Source organism: Suricata suricatta, unplaced genomic scaffold, assembly GCF_006229205.1.
Source record: "Suricata suricatta isolate VVHF042 unplaced genomic scaffold, meerkat_22Aug2017_6uvM2_HiC HiC_scaffold_91, whole genome shotgun sequence".
In the NCBI taxonomy this organism is placed as follows: domain Eukaryota; kingdom Metazoa; phylum Chordata; class Mammalia; order Carnivora; family Herpestidae; genus Suricata; species Suricata suricatta.
Genome location: NW_021916554.1, coordinates 1 through 24,060, shown reverse-complemented (window position 1 = coordinate 24,060; position 24,060 = coordinate 1). Strand labels below are relative to the sequence as shown.

Here is a 24,060-nt window from a genome sequence, read left to right as displayed (position 1 = left end):
GGGGGCGAGCATGAGAGCAAAGTCTATCTACTGAAAAAGAGGCACAGGAGGGAGAAGGGAGGAGCCCAAAGAAAGACAGAGGGAGCAGGAGACACATGGCCCAAGAGGCAGTCAAGGACAAAATGAACTGAGCACAGCTGGGGAGAGAGCAGGGAAGGGGTAGGGATGGAGACAGAGACGACGGAGACAGGGGCAGGGGTGGGAAGAATAAAAAGTGAAAAAGCCAGGGGCACTTGGGTGGCTCAGTCCGTTAAGTGACCCACTCTTGGCTTCAGGTCAGGTCATGATCCCAAGGTTCCTGGGTTCGAGTCCCTCACAGGACTCTGCAATGACAGCATGGAGCCTGCTTGGGATCCTCTTTCTGCCCCTCCCCTGGCTCTCTTTCTCTCAAAATAAATAAATAAACTAAAAAAAAAAATAAGGGAACAGTGGAAAATCCAGACCAGCAAGTCCGATATGGGAGTCAGGGATGACCCAAGACCAGGCTGGTGGGGGTGGACAGCCACCAAAGTTGGAAAACCACCAAGCTCCAACCCAGAGATGGTGACAGTCACCAGGGCATGCCCCGTGGAGCAGCACCCTGCTCCAGGCTGGAAGTGACCTCCACCTAGTCTGGGTCAGTACCTAGCATGGGGCTCATCTCCACCTGGTAGTAGAGCCACCTGCACTCATGTGACAAAGGCACCCCTCCCACTCCTCCACGCACACATATCTTCAACACCTTCCTATCCCTGTCTCCCATCCCCCAGTCCCAGGCTCCTGCCTGCCTTTCACCACTTGACCCTACACCAGCCCCCTCTGCCATCAGTGACCCACAGCACCTCTTCCGACGGAACATTCTGCTTCTCTGCAGTTCCTCCTTCCATCCCTTGTCCCCAAGGGGCCGACCCTGGGGAGCCTGTCTCCCCAAGTCCACATGCAACATCTGGCCACAGAGGTCCCAAGGCCACTCTTATTAAGGTCATTCATTCATTCAAGAGCAGACTGAAGGTACCACAACCACGGAGACCTCCGGAGAGGTGAGCGCTTCACAGAAACCAGCCACATGGGCCTGGAGTTTCTTAAAATGGCCATCAGAGTTCGTGAAGGAAGAGACAGAAAAGCGGCAGCCCCCTGGGCATGGTTCAGGGGCTGGGGGTTTTGGTGGGGGAGGGAAGGCAGGAGTACGAAGCTCTGTTATTTGAATGAATTGCCAGCTTTGGTGCATCTGGCAAACTGCATGCAATGCTGATTATGGCTTCTCCAGGGTGATGGGACCACCTAGCCCATGGGCCTGCATTCCTGTGTGCTGCCTGGGGACCAAATCTGCCACATTCCTCCTGTTTCCCGCAACCCAGGACTGGGCCATGCCCCGGCCCTCACTAGTGTCTGAATTTACGATCCTGCAGGAACAGAGGCAGCCCACTCACTCAGCACAGGCTCCTGGTGCACCAGCAGTGTCCAGGCCCCATGTCGGGGATGGTGCCAACGTGGCCACCACCCCAGATGCTGGAAGGGCCATCAGGGTCCCCTGGCTTGGCCTTTGATGCCCTCATCCATATGGCCTCCAGGTACTGCCGAAGCTAAACCCATTTTTCTCAACCATGTGTGGACTCTCAGCCTCCCAACCTTTGTTCAGACAGCATTCTTGGCCAGGAATGCCCTTTCCAGCCTTGGAAATCCAACCATGTGTCAAGCCGCACAGCAGCAGCATGTTTCCAGGAGGCCCTCCGAGCAAGCATGAGTCACTGAGCACCCTCTAGGTGTGTGTCAGGGTGCCAGTGTGATGAGAGCCACAGGGCTCCACGCTCCCCACAGGCAAGGCCTGGCACACAGCCCAGCACTTAGTAGGTGCCCTGTAACCATTTCCCGAAGGGCTCAGAATTTCAAATGCTCCCTGCCAACGCTTAGTAGATTCTCTGTAACCACATCCTGAAGAGCTCAAAATTTCCACTGCTCCCAGCACAACACTTAGTAGGTGCTCTGTAACCACCTCCTGAAAGGCTCAAAATTTCCACTGCTCCCAGCCCTGCGCTTAGTAGGTGTTCTGTAACCACCTCCTGAAGGGCTCAAAAGTTCCACTGCTCCCAGCCCAGCGCTTCATAGGTACTCGATAACCACTCCCCAAAGGGCTCAGAATTTCCACTGTTCCCAGCCCAGCACTTAGTAGGTGCTCTATAACCGCTTCCCAATGGGCTCATAATTTCCACTGCTCCAACACTAGTCCTGTTGACGAGGAAATCACACTTTCCATCCATGTACTCAAAACTCACTGAGGGCAGACCTACTGTGTGCATGGCACCCTATCAGCCACCAAAAAAGGGACTGACAGAAGGGCTCCTGGGGGCTCAGTTGGTTAAGAGTCCAATTCTAGGTTTCGGCTCAGATCATGATGTCACAGTTCCTGCTGAGGAGCCCCATATCAGGCTCGGCACTGACAGAACACAGCCTACTTGGGATTCTCTCCTGCCCGCCTCCCCCCCCCGCCCCGTTCCTCCCCCACTCATGCACCTGCCTCTGTGCACTCTAACAACTAAACTTTAAAAGGTGGGAGGGAACCCACAAAAGCCATTCACATGTCCCCTGTGTTTCTGAGGTTGACAACCTCTAGAGAAGCAGGACACGGACATAGGGAAATGCTATCCATCGGAAGCCAGCAGGAGGGAGCAGGTCTCACAGAGGCAGCCTGGGATGCCAGTGAAGGGTATAGGTGCCACAGGCAGACAAGCCTGAGTTCAAATCCCCATCCCAGCAGTAGCTAGCTATGCGATATGGGCTGGTAATTTAATCTCTCTGAGTCCCAGTTCCCTAGATAAAATAGGGGTGGTGAGGGTGCCTGCCCCACAGCATCCCAGGGAGAAGGAAATGAGGTACTAAGTGTAAAGTGCTCAGGGCTGGAGGCTCTCAGCAGAGGCTCAAAGCACCTTGGCCATGATTGGCTACAGGCATATTGAGTTCAGCACTCTGGCTGGCAGGAAGCCTGCAGGAGCCCAAGCTGAGGTCAGCCCATCAAGTAGGAGCTTATCTCCACTGGGAAAAAAAGCACCTCAGAGCCCCTCTGGCCAGGGCAGAGCCAACTCACAGGGCATTTCTGAGGTGAGGAAATGGTCCTGGAATTCGTGTTGCTGGCTGTACACCTTTGTAAATGTACTAAACATTAATTGGAGAGTTTAAATGAGTGAATTTCATGGTATGCAAATTATATTCCAGTAAGCTTTTGGAGAAGGAGGAGAAAAAAGGAGGAACATGAGTCAAGGGAGAATGGGGAGGAGGAGGAGCAGCAGCAGCAGGAGGAGTGGGGAAGCAACGGACTGAGGGAAGAAGTGACAAACAGAGGGGCACCTGTGTGGCTCAGTCGGTTAAGCAACTGACTTGATTTCACCTCAGGTCATAATCTCATGGTTTGTGAGTTCGAGCACCACATCGGGCTCGCTCCTGGGATTCTCTCTTTCTCCCCCTCTCTCGGCCCCTCCTGTGATCTCTCTCTTTCAAAATAAGTAAAATAAACTTAAGAAAAAAAGAAATCAGAAGTCACACCAGAGACACAGTCCCAAGGTGGGCACCAGCAGCCCCAAGACCCCAGCTGGGGAGCCCCCTCCCCACTAATTCATGAAGCCTTGCAGGAAGAGGAAGCACAGAGCTGTCTAGAGCAGGCATTTGAAGCCAGATAGGCCTGTGCTCCAACCAAACCCCTACCCTGCCCACAGCATCACCCTGGGTAATCTGCATCTCCTCACCAGGCCTCAGCTTCTTCAGATGTAAAGCCAGGCTGACAATAATTTCTTCCCTCCTGAGGCTGTTGGGAGGAAAAGCCCAGGTGGTGTCAGACTCCAAGTGCTCAGCCACTGATTGCCTTGAGGATTCATTGTGGAGGATGAGGACCCTGAGTGAGGCTGAGTGAAACAGGATCCTTGCCCTGAGGGAGCTCAGGGTCTATGGGGGAGAAGCACTACAGCAATGGGGGACTAAGGGGCCTGGGCTCACCACAAAGGATGCAGCCCAGGAGAGCTTCTCAGAAGAGGTGGCATGGAACCAAGCTCAACTGAAACAGGACCAAATGGTCCTCTTCTCAAGAGAGCCTGAGTTCAAGGAGAAGATTTAGCATCTCTGGAAATACTTCTGCTCAAGTCAAAAATGCTATTTCTATTTTCATGGGGCTCTCATTATGGGCTACCCATCCCCCACACACATATGCCACACTCCTCTTAGAAATAAAATAAAAACAGAATTTTCCCCCACAAAGTAATTCCTTCAGAAGAGAAACATCATAAGTGACAACAAATCGGGGGCTTGTAAAATAGAAACTGCTAAGGGACCTACAGGGGCACGGACCTGGGTGACACGTGTACCAAAATCAGTGGCATGTGTTAAAAAGAAAATCCGAGGAGTCACAGAAGATTTGGCTTTTTCAGAGAAGGACGGAAGGCAAAAGGAGGGATAAAAACTAATAAAAAAATAATGTTGCAACTAGACCATCTCCATCTCGCCCTCTATGGGTAGCTTTGAGTACTGCACAAGGCAAATGACATTTTTTGGACACAAAAAATGGTGAGATTTTAGGTGGGGCATTCAACTCTTGATCTCGGGGTAGTGAGTTCAAGCCCCACAATGGGTGTGGAGATTACATAAAAATAAAATACTAAAAAAAATAGAATTGGTTGAGCATCCGACATTGGCTCAGATCGCGATCTCACAGTTCGTGAGTTTGAGCCCCTCAGCAGGCTCTGTGCTGACAGTGCACAGCCTGCTTTGGATGCTCTGCCCCCTCTTCCTGCCACTCCCATACATGGGCACCCTCACATGCTTGCTCGCTTGCTCTCAAAAATGAACACTTTAAAAAATTAAATAAAGGAAAAACAAGTTTAGATTTTAACAATGGTGAGATTTCACATGAAGATCAAGATCACCCATTTTGTTCTGTGAAACACTGGACAGCAGGGGCAGGCTGGAATACGCGGCCGCAGGTCCCCTGTGTCCCGGTTTGGCACTGAATCCCCATGCGGCTGGCCCGCCTGCTGCCGGCAGCTCCTGGGGCAGAATCTGGAGGGAGCGCCCTGTCACTGAGCACTCGGAAGCCCTGCGCTGGCCCCTGAGCAATCGCCTGAGCTCTGAGGCTGGTGGAGGGGGACTTGGTCCTGGGAATTCTGCCCCCTGCCCTGCCCCCTGCTGGTACTCAATTCTCCATTATTCCTCTAAGCCTTCTTCTCCCCTCAGTGCTGGAGGGGACACCCTGGGAGCAGGAGAGTAACCCCCTGCACACACCCGGGAACTACATGGCAAGCACAAATCAGGGCTGCAACACAGGCCATCAAGCCCAGCTCAGCCGTGTCCCTCTGCCTGATGGCCCCTCCTGCCTTTCCCTACCTGGCCCACTTCTACTCCCCCCGGAGACCCAGCTCTGCTTGGACCCTGAGCCCTGCCTCACAACCAGGCCAGGGAGATGATCAGCCACTCCTTCCTGGGTACGTCTGTCCTCTGTCCCCTGTACGGGGCTCCTGTCTCCCCCCACCCCCATCCACCCACTCACACCTTCAGCAAACACGGAGTGAGCGTCCACGTGGCATGGTCAATATGGAGGTGAACCAAGGAATCAACAGTCCTGGGGTCCTGCAATTCATCAGAAAACAAAACACGTAACAAGTGCAGAGACAGGTTAAGATTTTGAGGACATCTAGCCAGCACCATGGGACTCTAACATGGTGGGCAGGGTTCATGGCAGCCAGAAAAGTGGAAGCAAACCAAGTATCCGTGAAACGTGGTCTATCCACATAGCGCAGTAGGATTCAGCCACAAAAAGGAATGGAAATCTGACCCACACGACGGCACGGATGACCCTTGAACACATGACACTGAGCGAAAGAAACCAGACACAAAAGCACAAAGACTGGATGATCCCATTATCTGAGGTTCCACGAACAGGTGAATTCACAGAAAACAGAATGGCGTTGGCCTAGGGCTGGGAGGAGGGGACACAGGGTGGCAGGGGGTGGCAGTGAATGGGTGCGACTTCCTTTTGAGAGGGAGGGCTAATGGTCGCACAAGTCTGTGAACTTACAAAAGCCCACTGACTTGTACCTTTTCAAAGAACGAATTGCATGGCGTGTGACTTTTATTTCAATCAAAGTGCTATATTTTTTAAAAAAGCTAATCAAGTTCAAGTAAAATTATTAACTAAATCTTAGTCTGGGTGGTTCACAAATATGAAGAGTACTCAAAGTGACAGAATGACAAGAGTTTGGGAAACATCTAATTCGAGCCAAGCACAGGCTCCCCGTGGGTTCAAATCCCAACGCCACCCACTCCTAGCTGAGCGATACAGGCAGTCATTTCACCTCTCTTGGCCTCAGCTTTGTCATCTGGTAGATGGGAACAAGAATCGTGCTCACCTGTGGAGTCATCCTGAAAATGAACTGAGCACAGAGCCTGGCACAGCCCAGGGCGTCGATAAATGGCAGCTTGTCAAGGAGAGGGCTGGGGATTGATTACTAAGGGGAGCTTGGTTTCTTTGTTGGGTAATGAAAATCTTCTCAAACTGACGGATGGCTACGTGACTTTGGGAATATACTAAAAAAGCTGCTGAATTGTGTTTAAAAACATGAGGGGGTGCCTGGGTGGCTCGGCCTGTTAAGCGTCCAACGTCAGCTCCGGTCATGACCCCGCAGTTTGTGAGTTTGAGCCCCACATCAGGCTCTGTTCTGACAGCTCAGAGCCCGGAGCCTACTTCAGATTCTGTATCTCCCTCTCTCTCTGCCCCTCCCCACTTGCACTCTGTCTCTCTCGCTGGCTTTCCCTCCCTCTCTGACAGAATGTACACAGATACAATGTTTGAGAATGATTTACTAAGATCATAAATCTGACTAACCCATTTTACCCTCTAGGAATTTATATCACAGAGCCACACAGATACGTGCAAAGATTTACGCACAAGGATGTACACTGTACAGAAGAGTGAAAATTAGCAAGAAGAGAAGTGTCCTTCAGGGGGGAACTGGGGAGATAAAGCATAATGCACCCGTGCAGCAGAATACATGGAACAGTAAAAAGGACACCACGTGCTACAGCGATGTGACACAATTTCACAGATACACTGTGTAGTGAAAAAAAGTACAAAAGTATAGGCTCCCATGGGGGGAGTGAGCACTCCACTCAAACATAAATATGTCTGAGAATACACTGAATAATTCTAGAAGAAGATGAGAAGTTAGTATCTTCCAGGGAGAAAGACTGAACATCTAGGGAAGGGTACAGATTTATGTAACTCAAAAGTTGTTTTAATTATAGGGGTGCCTGGGTGGCTCAGTTGGTTGAGTATCCGGCTCGGCTCAGGTTACGATCTCACAGTTTGTGGGTTCGACCCCCGCGTCAGGCTCTGAGCTAGCTGTCAGCACAGAGCCTGGAGCCTGCTTTGGATTCTGTACCTCCCTCTCTCTCTGACCCTCCCCTTCTCGTGCTGTCTTTCAGAAATAAATAAAAAACATTAAAAAATAAATAAATTTATTAAAAGTTGTTTTAATTATAAAACATATCAAACAGAAAAATATAGATAAATATCATAGTCATGTTACCATCAGTGAAATTAAACATTTACTGCCACTTTTCAATACCTCATTCAAATCTCTTTTTGGAAAAGAATAAAACACATCATTGCAGCATTATTTATAATAGCCAAAATGTGGAAAACACTTAAAGGTGCACTGACTGACATAAGGATAAAAAGATATGAATATATATATAAATAAAACAATGGACTAGTACTCAGCCATAAACAATAATGAAACCTTGCCATTTGTTACAGCACAGACAGACCTGGAGGTATGCTAACGAAATAACTCACAGGAGGAAGACAAATACTGTATGAATCGTTCACAGTTAAAATCTAAAAAAACAAACAAAATAAAAAACGTACAGCTACAGAAAGCAAACTAGAGGTTACCTATCGGGAAGGGGGTTTAGGGGGGTGAATTGGGTGAAGGAGGCCAACTGCACGGTGATGGAAGTAACTATTCCTTTGGTGGTGTCACTCTGTCGTGTATACAGATGCCAAATAGGAAGGTGGTACACCTGAACCTTACATAATTAAAAATGAAAACCCCATACATCAGAGATACCTGCCAGCTTTCCCCCTACGTGCCCCTCTTTCCTTCCAAAGTATCCTGGCCTTTAAACTCCTTTTTACTGGGCACTTTGGGTGACATTTGGATTTTAAACCATAGATTTATATATTCTGAAGTTGATATATTACCTTTAAATAAACTAAAATTCTAACAAATCCTAATATAATAAGTCCTAATGCTATATAGTTTTAGAATCAGATTGAAAAGTTGTTACAATCCACAAAATGGGAGAAAATCACTCCAAATCATGTATCTGATTAGGGACTGCTATCCAGATTGTAGAAAGAACTTCTTCAATTAAAAAAAATTATTTTAATGGGCAAAGAGGGGCCGTCCGTTACATGAGCCCTTCTTCAATGCTTGTATTATGCATATAAACCTATTTTCCAGGGACACTGGGGAGCTCAGTGGGTTATGACCTCGTTCAGGTCATGATCTCGTGGTCCATGGGTTCTAGCCCTGTGACAGGCTCTGCACTGACAACTTAGAGCCTGGAGCCTACTTCAGATTCTGTCTCTCTCTGCCCCTCCCCTACTTGCTCTTGCCTGTGTGTGTGTGTGTCTGTGTGTGTGTCTGTGTGTGTCTGTGTGTGTGTCTGTGTGTGTGTGTGTGTGTGTCTGTGCCCGCGTACTCACAACGCATGCGCACCCACACTTCTTGCTCTTCAAAATAAGACATTAAAAAAATTTAAACCTATTTTCCACGGTTAAGTCCATCTGTCAGTTTCTGATACCAATTTTTACCCTAAAGAAACATACTTGGGGCACCTGAGTGGCTCAGTCTGTTAAGTGTAGGACTTCAGCTCAGGTCATGATCTCACGGTTTGTGACTTCAAGCCCCTCATCGGGCTCTGTGCTGACAGCTCAGAGGCTGGAGCCTGCTTCAGATTCTGTCTCCCTCTCTCTCTGATCCTCCCCCACTCGTGCTCTGTTTCTGTTTCAATAATAATAAACATTTAAAAATTTTAAAAAACATACTTATTTGTTTACATTGTGACAAATCATTACTGATGTTTCAAAACAAAATTTTAACAGCATGGAGCTGATCCCCAAGTACAGAGGTAGGGAAGACATTTTCATTACAAAGCACCATAAAATAGCCAAGCTCCTGGGGTTAAGAAATACATTCATAACAAATACACTCTATTTTCTCGATTAATTAAAATTAAAAACCACCATAACTTACAGAGTCCAGTCTCTCAAATTTCCAATGTTATTATTTGCTCCTCCTTACCTTTACGTTTCTTTAATTTCAGTGCATTTAGGAAGACCAGAACCCCGAATACTTTGTTTTCCTCACCATGCCAGACTAGAGTCAAGCTCAACACAGAACCCTAATACTTAAAAAAGCAGCTCCAGAGGTACATACTAGTTGCCTATCCCAATACCAATTCCCTCTTACTCAAAGTTCCCAGCTTTACTTCCCAACTTACAGTTAGCCCAACTAAAAACCTGTATTTCACAGCCTCTAATACACATAATAGTAATGGGACACAGTTCTAGCCAGAGAACAGGCAGAAATCCCTGGCCTGGCTCTGCTGACCTGTGTCCTTCTTACATCTGCCTGCCCTAGGTACTGGTTTGGATGCGAGGGGTGAGGGGTGGACGTGGGCAGGAGACGGCCTGTGCCAACAAGGTAAAGAGCACATTCTAAGGAAGGCTAAGCAGAAACAGAGGAAGCTGGGTTATGGATGACTTCATGGAGCCACAGGAACAGCTTGGACTTTAATCTCCACAACTGTCACTGCACGGGAAAAGTAAGCCTCTATTTCTTAAGTTTGCTACTGCCGATTTTCTTCCTCATGCAGCTATATGCACATATCTAACTAATTCACACGGTAGAGCCAAATCATAACAATAACAGGCCTGAGACTGATGAAGCAGTTTCAAGAATACCCAACACAGAAAAAGAAATTATTTTATAAGCACTTTGTATAAGTAATGAAATCCATGATGTTTCTCAAAACGTGAATGGGAAGACAGGCATTGAGCTATTCACTAGATCTGTATCACAGTAGGCAAAATCAGCCTCCACTGATATTTGATGCTAAAACATTCCAGCCCCCTCTAGCAGAGTGAACCCATAGACAGTGACCTTACAGATGGCAGGAAGAATGTTTCCCGTCAGCAGTGAAACCTGCAAATCCAAAGATTCTCAGCCTCAGCACCACGGACATGTGGGACTGGATAATTCTTTGCTGTGGGGACTGACAGGTGCACCATGGGATGGTTAGCAACAGCAACCCTGGCCTCTGCTCAGTAGATGGCAGCAGAATCCCTCCTCCTAGCTCTGACAAACCTCTTCAGACATTGCCAACTGTCCATGGGCAGCTAAAGCCACCACAAATATACCCCACCAATATTCTAATCTAATACCAACTCTCGCCTAAGGTGCTTCCCCCGCCCCCCGATTTTCAGCACTTCTATTCAACAGAGTACTTAAGTTTTAGCCAGAGCAACTGGGCAATAAATAAACGAGGCAACCAAATTGGAAAGAAAGTTTTTAAACTACCTTTATTCATAAATGACAGAATGTTTTATGTAGAAAATCCAAAAGAATCCATATTAAAAACCTGTTAGAGCTAATAAAAAACTCAGCAAAGCTGCACAACACAAAATCAACACACAAAAAATCAACTGTATTTCTATACACCACCGATGAATCCAAAGAAGGAAATTAAGAAAACAATCCCATTTACAATAGAATAAAAAAGAATACTATAATTAGGAATAAACATAACCAAAAAGGTGAGAGACCTGTATACTATAAACACAAAACACAGCTGAAATTAAAGACAACCTAAATAAATACAAACACATCCTATATTCATGGAATGGAACATTTAAATACTAAGATGACAAAACGACCCAAAGTGATACTCTAATTCAATGTAATCACTATAAAAATACCAGTGACAATTTTTGCACAAATGAAAAAACTCATCCCAATATTCATATGGAATTTCACAGGACCTTGAAGAGTCGAAGCAATCTTGAAAAAGAACAACAAAGTTGGAAGACTCCTACTTCCCAATCACAAAACTTACCACAAAGCTACAGTAATCAAATCAATGTGCTATAATATGAAGACAGTCACAGAGATCCATGGAAGAGTACACAGAATTCAGAAATAAGACCTCAGATCGATGGTCATTTGATTTGCAACACGCAGGCCAAAATCATTCAATGTGGAGAAGAAAGTCTCTCAACAAATGGTGTGTGAAAACTGGGTATTCACCAGCAAAAGAAGGAAACTGGATCATTATCATAAGCAAAAGCTAAGTCGAAGAGATCAAAGACCTAATGGAAGAGCTAAAACTACAAGTCTCTGAAGAAAACATAGGGATTGAAACTATTCATTCCTAATCACAGATATGGCAATGGTTTTCTAAATTATGACACCAAAAGCACAAGGTGACAAAAATTACATAGGACTTCATCAAAATTAAAGTCTTCTGAATGTCAAATGGTGACATACACTTAAAAGGAAACACACATATTGGGAGAAAATATTTGCATCTCATATATCTGACAAGGGGTTAATAACCACAATATAAAAGAACTCCTACCATGCAACAACAAAAGGACAAACAACATAAAAATAAGCAGAGTCTTATTAGAATGGCCAAAATCTGGAACACTGACAACACCAAAAGCTGATAAGGACATAAAACACAGTAACTCTCCTTCATTCTTGGTGGTAATACAAAATGGCATGGCCACTTTGTTTTGTTTTTTTCTTCTTCCAAGATTTTATTTAAATTCAGATTAGTTGACATATACTGTAGTATTGGCTTCCGGGGTAGAATTCAGTGATAACATCGCTTACATATAACACCCAGTGCTCATCACGACAAGGGCCTTCTTTAACACCTGTCACCCATCTAGCTCATCTCCCCACTCCCATCCACCTTCCCTCCAGTGATCTTCAGTTTGCTCTCTGTAATTAAGAGTCTCGTATGGTTTGCTTCCCTCTGTTTTTATCTTATTTTTTCTTCCCTTCCTCTATGTTCATGCTTTGTTTCTTAAATACCACATATGGGGGTGCCTGGGTGGCTTAGTCGGTTGAGTTTCCGACTTCGGCTCAGGTCAGGGTCGCATGGTTCATGGGTTCAAGTCCCCCATCAAGCACTGTGCTGACAGCCCAGAGTCTAGAGCCTGGAGCCTGCTTTGGAGTCTGTGTCTCCCTCTCTCTGTCCCTCCTCCCCTGCTCCTGCTCTGCCTCCATCTCTGTCTCTGGGAGTGTCTCATTCAAAAATAAGTAAACATTTAAAAAAAATACCACATATGACAGAAATCATATGGTATTTTTCTCAGACTTATTTCATTCAGCATAATATGCTCTAGTTCCAACCACATCGTTGCAAATGGCAAAAGTTCATTCTTTTGATGGCTAATATTCCACTGCATGCGTGTGGCGTGTATGTGTGTGTGTGTGTGTGTGTGTGTGTCCACACACACACACACACACGCATCTTTATCCATTCATCAGTCAATGGGCATTTAGGCTCCTTCCATAATCTGGCTACTGTTGATAGTGCTGCTATAAACCTGGGGGTGCATATGCCCCTGAAATCAGTATTTTTGAGGCCTTTGAATAAATACCTACTAGTGCAATTCCTGGGCCACAGGGTAGTTCTGTTTTTAAGTTTTTGAGGAACCTACAGACAGTTTTCCAGAGTGGCCACACCAGTTTGCATTCCTACCAACAGGGTACAGCCACTTTTAAAATTTTTGGCTGTTGTGGCCTACAAAACTAAACATACTCTTATGATATGATCCACCAACTGCACTCCTTGATATTTACCCAAAGAAGTAAAAAACTTACGTCTACACAAAAACCTGACATTTATAGCAGCTCTATTCATAATTGCCAAAACTTGGAAGCAACCAACATGCCCCTCAGCAGGTGAAGGGATAAACAAAGTACGGTACATCCAGACAACGGACTATTACTCAGTGTTCAAGAGAAATGAACTATCAAGATATGAAGACACGTACGAACCTTAAAGTGAAAGAAGGCAATCTGAAAAAGCTACTTACTATAGGACTCCAACCATATGACACTGTGGAAAAGGCAAAACTATGCAAACAGTACAAGAAATCAATGTGGTTGCTGGGGTTGGGGACAGGGGTTGGGGGAGTAGGAATGAATAGGGAGAGCACAGGATTTTTACATATGATGCCATAATGCTGCATACAAGTACATTTGTTTAAACCCACAGATTGTACACCACCAAAAATGAACCCCAAGGTAAACTATGGACTTGGATGATTACAATATATCAATGTAGGCTCATCAATTGTAATAAACGTCCCACTCTGGGGAGGGATTTTGCTAAAAGGAAGGATATACATGTGTGGGGGCAGGAAGTATGTGAGCATTTTTGTATCTTCCCTTCAATTTTGCTGTGAACCTAAAATTGCCTTTCAAAATGAAGTCTTAGGGGGCAAAAAAGTGAAGGACTTGCATAGACGTTTCTCCAAAGATATACAGTCAGCCAATAAACATATGAGAAAGATACACAACATCCTTAGTCATTACAGAAATGCAATCTAAACCATTTCATACATACTAGCATGACTATAATTTAAAAATGGAAGATAACAAGCGTTTGTGAGCGTATGAAGAAATCAGAATCCTCAAACACTGCTAGTGGGAATGTAAAATGTTGCAGCCACTGCAGAAAACAGTTCACAGTTATTTAAAAAGCTAAACACAGAATTACCATATTATCCAACTACTCCACTTGTAGGTCAAAAACCCAAACAATTAAAAACAAGGACTCCAGGGGCACCTGGGTGGCTCAGTCGGTTAAGCGTCCAGCTTTGGCTCAGGTCATGATCTCACCATTTGTGGGTTCGAGCCTTGCGTCGGGCTCTGTGCTGACAGCTAGCTCAGAGTCTGGAGCCTGCTTCAGATTCTGTGTCTCCTTCTCTCTCTGACTCTCCCCTGCTCACACTGTCTCTCTCAAAACAAACAAACAAACAAGGACTCCAAATAAATATCTGACAGCCATGCTCACAGAAGAATTATTCATAGTCAAAATGTGCAAACAACCTAAATGTCCGTTAACAGATGGAGAAACAAAATGTGGTGTGTACAAACAGGAAAAATACTAGTCAGCCATAAAAAGCAATGAAGTTGATAACACGCTACAACAGCATAGTTCCACCTTGACAACATTATCCCTAATCAAATAAGCCAGAAACCAAGGGAAAACACTATATGATTTCCACTTACATGAGGTCTCTAGAACATGCAAATTCACAGACAGAAAGAAGAGCACAAGTTAATAGGGGGAGGGGGAAGTAGGGAGTTACTGCTTAATGGGTACAGAGTTTCTATTTGGGGTGCTGAAAGGGTTTTGAAAACAGAGGTGATGGTTGCACAACACTGTAAATGGAATCAATGACATTGAATTGTACACTTAAAAATGACTAAAATGGCACATTCTCCCTCACACAAAAAAATTAATTGGATGTCTACCTCATTCCTTTAAAAGAATAAGGTCCTGATGGAACATATAAACATTTTTTAAAAACCATAAAATTGTATAAGAAACTACTGGAGGAAATTTATTGTAATCACGGAATAGACAAGGCCTTTCTAGACCATGGCACAAAACCTAGAAAGGCTGATAAATCTGATTTTATAAAAAATTAAATTTTCTACATGAAAAAAATACCATAAAGAAGGTCAAAGCGTAATTGATACATTGAAAATTTGCAATACATGACATAAGCTTAACTTCCTTAGTGCAAAAGATCTCCAATATATCAAAAAAAAAGAAAAGAAATACAAATGGCTTAAAAAAAAAGAAAGAAAAAGAGTGAAAGACTGAAAGAGAAAAAGAAAGAAAGAAAGAAAAGTGGGGCGCCTGGGGGGCCTGTCACTTGAGCTCAGGTCTTGCTCTCACAGTTCATGAGTTAAAGGCCTGCCCTGGACTCTGTGCTGACAGCTCAGAGCCTGGATCCTGCTTCAGATTCTGTGTTTCACCCCCCCCCCCCCCCCCCCCCCCCCCCCGCTTGTGCTCTATCTCCTTCTGTCTCTCGAAAATAAATAAATGTAAAAAAGAAAAATAAATAATATTCTGTTGTTGGCCTTCAGCATTGCCAAATTCTCCATATTTGCCCTGGAGGATCTCGTCCACGTCTAGGACCTTAAATACCACCTACTTGCTCATGATTTCCAAAATCCTATATACAGCTCAGGCCTCTCCTGATCTCCAAATTTATATATAGTAAACATTTCCATTTTGATGTCTCAAAGGTATCTCAAACTGAACACTTTCAAGATCAAATCCATCTATCCCCCTACCACTTAAATCTGTATCTCCCCTTCCGTCATTCCACCTGCCACTGCCTTAGTCCAGGAGGTCACGATCTCTCTTCAGGTTTATTTCAACAGACTACTTCCCTGTGCTACTTGCCTAGTTAGTCCCTTCCATCACACTTGTAGAATGAGCTTGATAATTTGTTGATAGTCCTCTTGGCATTCTATGATCTGTGCCACTGTACACCTTCCTTTCTTCCCTGGAACACTCATTCTTTCCCCCTCCCTTATTCTCTTCACCGGGCCCACCTGTCCATTAAGACTTAGGTAAGGTGATCCCTCCTCCAGGAAGGAGCACCAGAATTCCCAGGTGCACCCCTCTGGGTGATTAGGCAGTACTCCGTGCTTAACACTAGCTTTTGCATTTCTTTTATGTTTTCCTCTTCTTACCCACTTAATACTCTATGGCAGGTTGGATCCTCAAGCCTGGGACTCAGTCTAATGAGTAAATGAATGAAAATGGGGAACTGCAAGGAGGCCCGAAAAAGAACAAGTCCTAGAATGTGAGCTCCTCAAGAGAAGGAACTCTGCTGCATTCTTTGTTGAATCTCGAAGGCCCAAAGCCGGGCCTGGCACACCACTGATGCTCAGTACATTTGTACCACGGTTGAATAGATATTCTAGAGTCAAATGAAAATCTCTTGCTGGACTTGCTTTCCATTACTAATTTATGTGGTTCCTGACCTCCTTTTACTGTAACACCATGTGTATTGCATGATTTCTACGGACCAAACTAAGGCTCTTCTTCTTCCATTAGGAAACAATGATAAGAGCAATGACCAACCCACTAAAGGATTCCTTGGCATAGTCCACAAAAGAGTTTCCTGAACTCCTTGAAACGGAATCTGAAATTTTCAGTGGCTGTAAGAAAGTACATTTTTCTGGTGAGAGGGATTACTGTTTTCATTAACTTTTCAAAAATATTAACAATACTCCCATTTTCTCCCCCAAAATCAAACTGCCAAACTGAACTCTCATGCTGAATAAAGCTGCAGCATTCACCTTTCTTTTCTCAAATCTGTGTTTTGATATATCACTGATCTACCACTCTATCACCTCCACAGCAGCTTCTATTTAAACAAATGTAACTGGAGAAGACCCAGCTGGCAGGCTCTCACAGAAACAATCCTATTCAAATGCATTTAGAATGTTCCATAAATGGTAAAGCCCTTACCAGCATTCTTGAAACTTAGTTTTCTATTCTAACATGCTCTGTACTCAGCTGAATCAGCGTATTTATTACACTTCCTGCTAATGTGTTCAAGAAGAAAATGCCACATTCTAATCATAATGACCAAGAAAACATTTTTTACTGTCATTTCATTAAATGAAATGGGGGGCGGGGGACCAAGGATCAACCAAATTTATAGGAAAAAAGTTCTTTTTTCTTTACTGTGAAAAGAATGAACCATAGGGCGCCTGGGCGGATCAGTCAGGTAAGTGCCCAACTTCGGCTCAGATCAGACCTCTGGGTGCAAGGGTTCTAGCTCCTTGTCAGGCTCTGTGCTGACAACTGAAAGCCCGGAGCCTGCTTCAAATTCTGCGTGTGTGTGTGTGTGTGTGTGTGTGTGTGTGTGTGTGTGTGTATCTCTGCCTCTCCCCTGCTGACGCTCTCTCTCTCAAAAATAAATAAAACGTTAAAAAAAAAAAAAAGAGTGAACCGAAGAGCTGGAGCAGCATTTAACTCACCAACCACTCAATTCAATCTTGGGAAGAATATGCTAATAATTAAACAGTACAGAGCAGACACCTAAATCATTTAAAAAGATATAAAGTCCTGTTTGCATTAAAGGGTTCCCTAGTTGATCTGAAGAAGCTCGTCACAAAAGAATTCAACTATATGAGTCCATTCAGATGAGCTTGATAACAAGCAAGATTGTCATATGGTGGCAAGAAATCAGAACAGGGGTGGTCTAAGGGACGTTAGAAGGGCGTGACAGGTAATGTAAAGGCTCTTTGTATACATTTAGAAAACTCGCTGACTTGCATGGGCAAAATCTGTAAGTTTTACTGTATGTTAAGTATTTTTCAGTAAAGAAAATTGAAAGAACACCCTTATTCCTTCTCTTAACACGACCAAATCCTATTCTCCTTTCTGGAAGCTGTCTGTGGAGGACAACCGACGCGCTGAAGACACTGGGCTCTCCGAAAACACGAAGACTGTTGACTCGCTGGGAGCGTCCGCCCCCACGATGGTCAGGCACGGCCAGTTCCAGAGGCCCAGGAGCCACCCACCACAACCAAGCAAGAGCCGACCCTGCCATCGGAAATGCGGGCCGCGCCCGGGCCCGGCCCCTGCGGCCGCGGAACACCTGGCCAGCGACAAAGGTGTCCACGGGCAGAGCCTGACACACCGGGGCGTGGGAGCTACCGCGAGGCTGCAGCCGGCTCCCCGCCGCGCGCCCGCGGCCTCCCCTCAAGCCTCGCGGCCCCCGGCGGCTTCTCGGATCGCCCGCGGGTCTCTCCGGTACCCCGGCCTCCCCCCTCAACCGCTGCCGCGGCCCGCCACCAGGTGCCGCTGCAGAGCAGCCTTCGAGAACTGACTTTGCGCTTGCGCTCACGAAGAACACCCCCAATCTCAAGAATTTTTGTTCCAGAGGGACGAGAGACGCGGTGGGCGTACGCGGGCCCCTGACTCGGCCGGGGCGCCGAGTAGTAGGCGATGGGGGGCGGAGGGCAGTCGGGCGCATCCTGGGTCCACGGCGAGAACTGCTGCGGCTGCGCGAGTCCATGACTCACCAAGTACAGCAGCTGCCAGCGAGTCTCACCATCCAACTCCTCAAACTCCCGCTCGACCCTGGCGGACGCGGCGGCAGGAGCCAGCTAGCGCGAATGGAGCCGGCGCGGGCCGAGAGGCTCAGGCCCCGCACGAGCCGGGGAAAGCGCTGGCGTTGTGGCGCGTGCGCGCTCCGCCCCCACGCCAGGCCGGCCGGCCCGGGCGAAAGGACCTGGAGCTTCGCACGAGAACTGGCAGACTCGCGCCTTGCGGGATCAGACCTCGGCTGGGGGAGGGGAGGCGCTCGGGGGAGGCGTGGTCCATAGGATGCCCAGGTGGATGGGGCGGGGCCAAGGGGACTACCCTGAGGCGGTCGTCCGAAAGTCAGGCAGAAGGTGACCTGCTCCCTGGACTTGAGGCCCCTGGCCCCGGGGAGGAGAGGCAGTACTGCGAATTTCCCAGGAATGGAGCAGACCAACAAACTTCCTAGGGAAGACCTCCTTAATTCTTGCTACCGCATTTTTCTTTTTCTTCTTGGTCCTAATTTTTTTTTAATACGGTATTGTCATTTTATTTTAAATGTCTTCTAGGTCAGTTTAGCAACCTGTGTCCAATTTTGAAACAAATTTCTCAGCTCTCACAAAGAGTATAAACCAGCCCAAATGCCAGTTCTTGTATACTTGAGAGGTTCTTGCCAAATAAGCCACTATCGCAAAGGACAGGCAACCTATCCTGGAGTTAGGCAGCATACAGGTGGTTAAGTAAACGTCACACGACTTAAAAATTAATGTTACCTGTAAAAAGGACAAATCATCTTTTACACCACAAACATGCTGGTTATGGAAATCATCTCTCTTCAGATTAAGGTAATTCATTGCTGGTAAACTCTAAATGCTTCTAGTATTTCTTATATCATCATAAGAAATGTGAAGGGTTAGAAAAATTTTAGCTATGCCGTCCAATATCCAGTTTAAATTTTAATTAAACTTAAATGAAATGAAGAAGAGTCACTCCTTGACCAAATTCTATGCAGGTTCCTCTGAGTACTTTTTCTTTTCTTTTTTTTTAAATGTTTTATTTATTTTTGATGCTGAGAGAGACAGAGCATGAGAGGGGGAGGGGCAGAGAGAGGAGACACAGAACCGGAAGCAGGCTCCAGGCTCTGAGCTAGCTGTCAGCACAGAGCCTGAGGCGGGGCTTGAACCCACAAACCTGAGATCTGACCTGAGCCGAAGCCAGAGGCTTAACCGACTGAGCCACCCAGGCGTCCCCTCTGAGTACTTTTTCAACTAGCCCTTCTCTGTGTACTTCGTGTTTTTCTGCATTGCCCAATTTTAGCAAGAATCTTACTAAGCCAATTTATCCAGAATCCCCCATTCTCAGTATCTGATCGCCCTGGATATTTAATCAGGCTCCTCATCGTCCACTATTCCCCGCCTCTGCCTGCCCTCAGCAAGATTCCAATTAGGTCAGTCTTGTCAGAATGCAGATTGTGTTCTGGGTTAAAAACAAGACAACAGTCCTAAAATGGAGTTGCTTCTTAAGCCCCCTGCACCAAGCCTACCCTTAATTAATTTTCAGCTCTCCTTCAAATGGGATCTTAAATGAGTCAATTAGGAGTCACAAGATCAGCACTAGATAGGTAAGCTGCGTGATAGATGGAAGCCATCCTCTGAAGGAAAGTAACTTTGCAGTAACCAATCTCCTCTTCTGCTTAGTATAAGTAATTTGTTACTGCCCCCTTCTGCCTCTAAAAATCTTTCAATTTGCACAGCTCCGCAGGTCATTTCTATCTACTAGATTGGATGCTCCCCATTCATGGTCCATCTCAATCTCTCCACCACCACATAACTCACTGCAGTAGTCCCCCTCACTTTGAATAAAGTCTTCCTATCTCACCATTTTCAGTTGTTATCTATGTATAGAAAACTGCTGATAAACAGATATCCTGGAATGAAACTATTAGGCACTTGTCCTTGATCAACAATACTGAAATTGCCCTGTGTACTTCCTTACTGGTTTTGGCTGGTTCGGAGCAGATTTTGCAGTGGAAAAAGTAGGTGAAGCTGTTGTGTTTTTCCAAATGTATGGTCAGACATTCTTTTCCTTGGCTAGAAATTATAACTATCAAAACTACTGTAATGGTATTTGAAAAATCATGATGAAAGGAATTTTGCTAGTATGAAACATGGATGCTAAAATTCTCTTAGCATATCTCACAGTGCCCAAGATCTTAATAATGTTGCTAAGGAATTTTTGCCTATTAAAGTAACAGTACCTCATGGGACAAACCATTTCCTTTAGCTAAGCCTGTCAAGTCATAGTACTCTTTTAGTTTGCCTAAATATTTAAGAAAGGTCCACTATTCCAAGAAAATACCATGTTGGCACTTCTTTCTTTTCTCTTTTACTTTCAGATCTGGACTATCCTTTCCTAGAGCTCTGTGAATCATATTGGACCACCATGATTTAAAAAAAAATTTTTTTAATGTCTTTATTTTGAGAGACAGAGCAAAGAGCCAGCTGGGGAGGGGCAGTGAAAGAGAGAGACACAGAATCTGAAGCAGGCGCCAGGCTCTGAGCTGTCAGCACAGAGCCCGACGCGGGGCTCGACCCCACGGACTGTGAGATCATGGCCTGACACAAATCTGATGCTTAACCGACTGAGCCACCCAGGTGCCCCCCACCAAGATATTTTTGTGACAAGATTACTTCTTAACCTTTCAGAGCTGACTTCCACAATGTTGGTTATATCTGTGAGAGAGGGAAAAGTTGTCTTCATAAGTCATCCAACATTTCTAAGTATCATTTTCTAAGGAAGCCATTCGCCAAAAGCATTTTCTTTCTATGATATTGAGTGGTCTCATGAAATGTGATTTATTATAGGTTTATTCATAGAAGAAATGCTTTTTAATCAGCCTTCCTTTCTTGAAGCTAACTCAGTCAAGATGTCTATCGCACCTAGTGAGGCTATGAGTTCATTTCTTTCATACCAGGTCATAGTGACCGAGGTCAGTGTATATATTTGTGTAAGAGGAAAGCAGGATTAAATAAAAACTTATTCCCCACCCCCTCCAGCATTTATTACCCTGCTTTATTCATTCATAGTGTACTTTTCTCTATTTTGTATTATAAGTGAATATACTTTTTTAAATTTTATGTCTTTTATTTATTTTTGAGAGTTTTAATCCTTTGAGAACTTTCTCCCTAATTCAACTACATTTTACTGCATGCAAAGCTATACCACTATTATGTGACTTTAATAAAAGGAAAAAAAACCCCACTAAAATGATAGTGATTTAAGTATTAGTAGCAGCAATTGATTTTTCATGGAAGCTTTCCACTACCTTTCTCCTCCTTTTTGTTAAGGAGTTTATTTTGTGCAGTAGGATACATTATTTCAGTGCAAGCATTAAGACCAAGGGGATAATAACTTGGAAGTTACATTATCCTTTTCGTTTTTGTTCGTCATTCCTCATTGCCTTCTCTCCGCTGCCCCTCACCAGCCCCCCTTCCAGTGTAATCTCTAGCACTTCCTAAAGTATCAGGAGATAGGCTGGGTTGCTTTTCTCATATGGTACACATAGACTGAAATCTCTTCCTCACAAAATCTATGGCTACTTAATTTATATAACAGGTATGCAGCTGTTACTCTCAGTGGTTGAGCTCCTTGTGTCCATCTTTCAATCCATTAGGGAGTTTAGAAAACTAAACTCTGATTATGCACTCTGAAGAAAGCAGCCATCTTAAAGCGTTCACATTGTTTTCTGTGCTGCTTTGTTCAGACCCTGTGGATAACTTCTGACACTGATTAGGAGAGTTACTGAAGTCTCAAGTGGGACCATAAAGATATTCATAATTATGACCTGACAGATAATGCTGCCCTCCTGAGCTGTTATCTTAGGCAGGTTGGCTCCCCTTGATGTCATCGTCTGTTTATTGCCCTGGACAAGAGTGCATTTGGCTGTCTCTAATCTCTTTACTATGGCATCAAAGACTGGATGGTTGAAGCTTTAAAATAAATCAACACACATACACACACACAGCCCAGAAAATCTGAGGGTGACATTGCTATCAGTATAGAGTGTGATTTAATTTTTTTCTCATATGTGTGGATATATTCTGTTTTTTCATGAACAAGGAAAGGACCATAGATGATTCCATTTTATAGCTTGTATCTGAAATGAAGATGTATCTAATTTAGCAGCACAAAGGCAATATGCCTAAGGGATATCAGGATTGAGATTCTTAATTAAGAAGTCCACCAGAGTCATATTTGGAAATTTGTTCCACTTCTCTGAGCTTTAGTTTCTCTTTTTTAAAACAAAAACACAGAACTCTATCATTAGACTTTGTGAAGACCAATGAGGAAAATCTATGATAGAAGGATTATGAATAAAATTGAAGGACGGCTTTTGGAGCTTAGCGCCAATATTTTGGGAGTAATTTCAATGACTAATGACTGTACAGGAGATAAAATATATTCTAAAAAAGGGTTTGAATACAGTCCACCAAAAATTTTAAACACTTTGGAAAATTGTAGAAACATTTCTACCACTTTACATGTACTGTGTTTATCTGTTTGAATACTAATATTGTGATCTGAGATTTCTTTTGGTATAGAATTCTCTTGGTATACTTTTCCCTACTATTTACTTTTATTTTAACAGTTTTATTAAGATAATTTTCGCACTATAAAATCATCCATTATAAGTAGACAATTGAATGAATTAGTAAAATCATAGAATTCTGAAACCATCACCACAACCCAGTTTTAGAGCACTTTAATCCCTCCCAAAAGTCCCCTCCGGCCAGTGACCTCAGATACCACTGACCTGCTTTCTGTCTCTAATTTTTTTCTCATGGGCATTTTAGATGAATGAAATCAATATGGAGTCATTATACCCGGCTTTTCTCATTTAGCATACTCTCCTCTTTTCATTTAGGATAATTTCATTATCCCTCTTACTGCGTGTGTTAGTTCTTCATTCCTTTTTTGGTTGAACGGTCTTCTGTTGTATGAATATACCATTTTTTCTTGTACCTTCACCCGATTATCAACATTTGGATTGTTTTCAGTTTGGGGCTCTTATGAACAATGATGCCATAAGAATTTGGATATATGTCTTTGTGTGGACAGAGATTTTAATTACTTTTCGGTAGATTCCTAGGAGTGGCTATATGGGAAGTGTCTTTTTGACTTTGTAAGATGCTGCCAAGCTGTTTTCTATAGTGGCTGTACTACTTGACATTCTTATCTGTAATTCTCAAGGGTTCCACTTTCTGTGCATCCTGTTAATGGTTGGTATTGTCTATATTTTGACGATAGTCATTCTTGTGACTATGAGATTGTGTCTCATTGCGGTTTTAATTTACCTACCCTGATGACTAATATTGAGCATTTTCTAATGTGATTAGTGTTTTCTTTGAATTCTCTTTGATGAAATGTCTATTTAGTCTTTCGTCCATTGTTACATTGGGTAGCTTTTTATTTTTATTTTTTTAGGAATTCTTTATAGGGGAGCCAGGGAGGCTGAGTTAATTAAGTGTCCAACTCTTGGCTTCAGTTCAGGTCATGAACTCATGGTCTGTGGGTTGGGGCCATGTTGGGCTCTGTGCTGGCAGTGCTGAGCGTGCTTGGGATTCTCTCTCTCCAACTCTCCCACTTCTCTCTTTCTTTGGGCTCCTCCCTTCTCCCTCCTGTGCCTCTTTTTCAGCAGATAGACTTTGCTCTCATGCTCGCCCCCACCCCCGTGCCCCATCCCTGTCTCTGTCACCCCTCTGCCCCCTCCCACCCTCTTCCCTCTGGGTCTTCATCCTGGTCAGGCCAATTGGAGACTGAATAGGAATAGCTGGCCCTCAGCAGCCTTCACTCACGGGGCTGCTGGACAGGCAGTCAGCGTGTCACTAGGCAAGG

At 44.7% G+C, this 24,060-nt stretch overlaps 1 long non-coding RNA gene across 2 annotated transcripts in view; it reads right to left on the bottom strand.

The window, feature by feature from the left end:
- LOC115285345 overlaps positions 1-18,336 on the bottom strand; it is a 30,722-nt gene extending 12,386 nt beyond the window's left edge. For both annotated transcript variants that reach the window (XR_003905492.1, XR_003905493.1), the window contains exon 1: positions 18,168-18,336. This is a non-coding gene — a long non-coding RNA (uncharacterized LOC115285345). The remainder of the gene's footprint in view (positions 1-18,167) is intronic.
- Between the last annotated feature and the right edge of the window lie 5,724 nt (positions 18,337-24,060).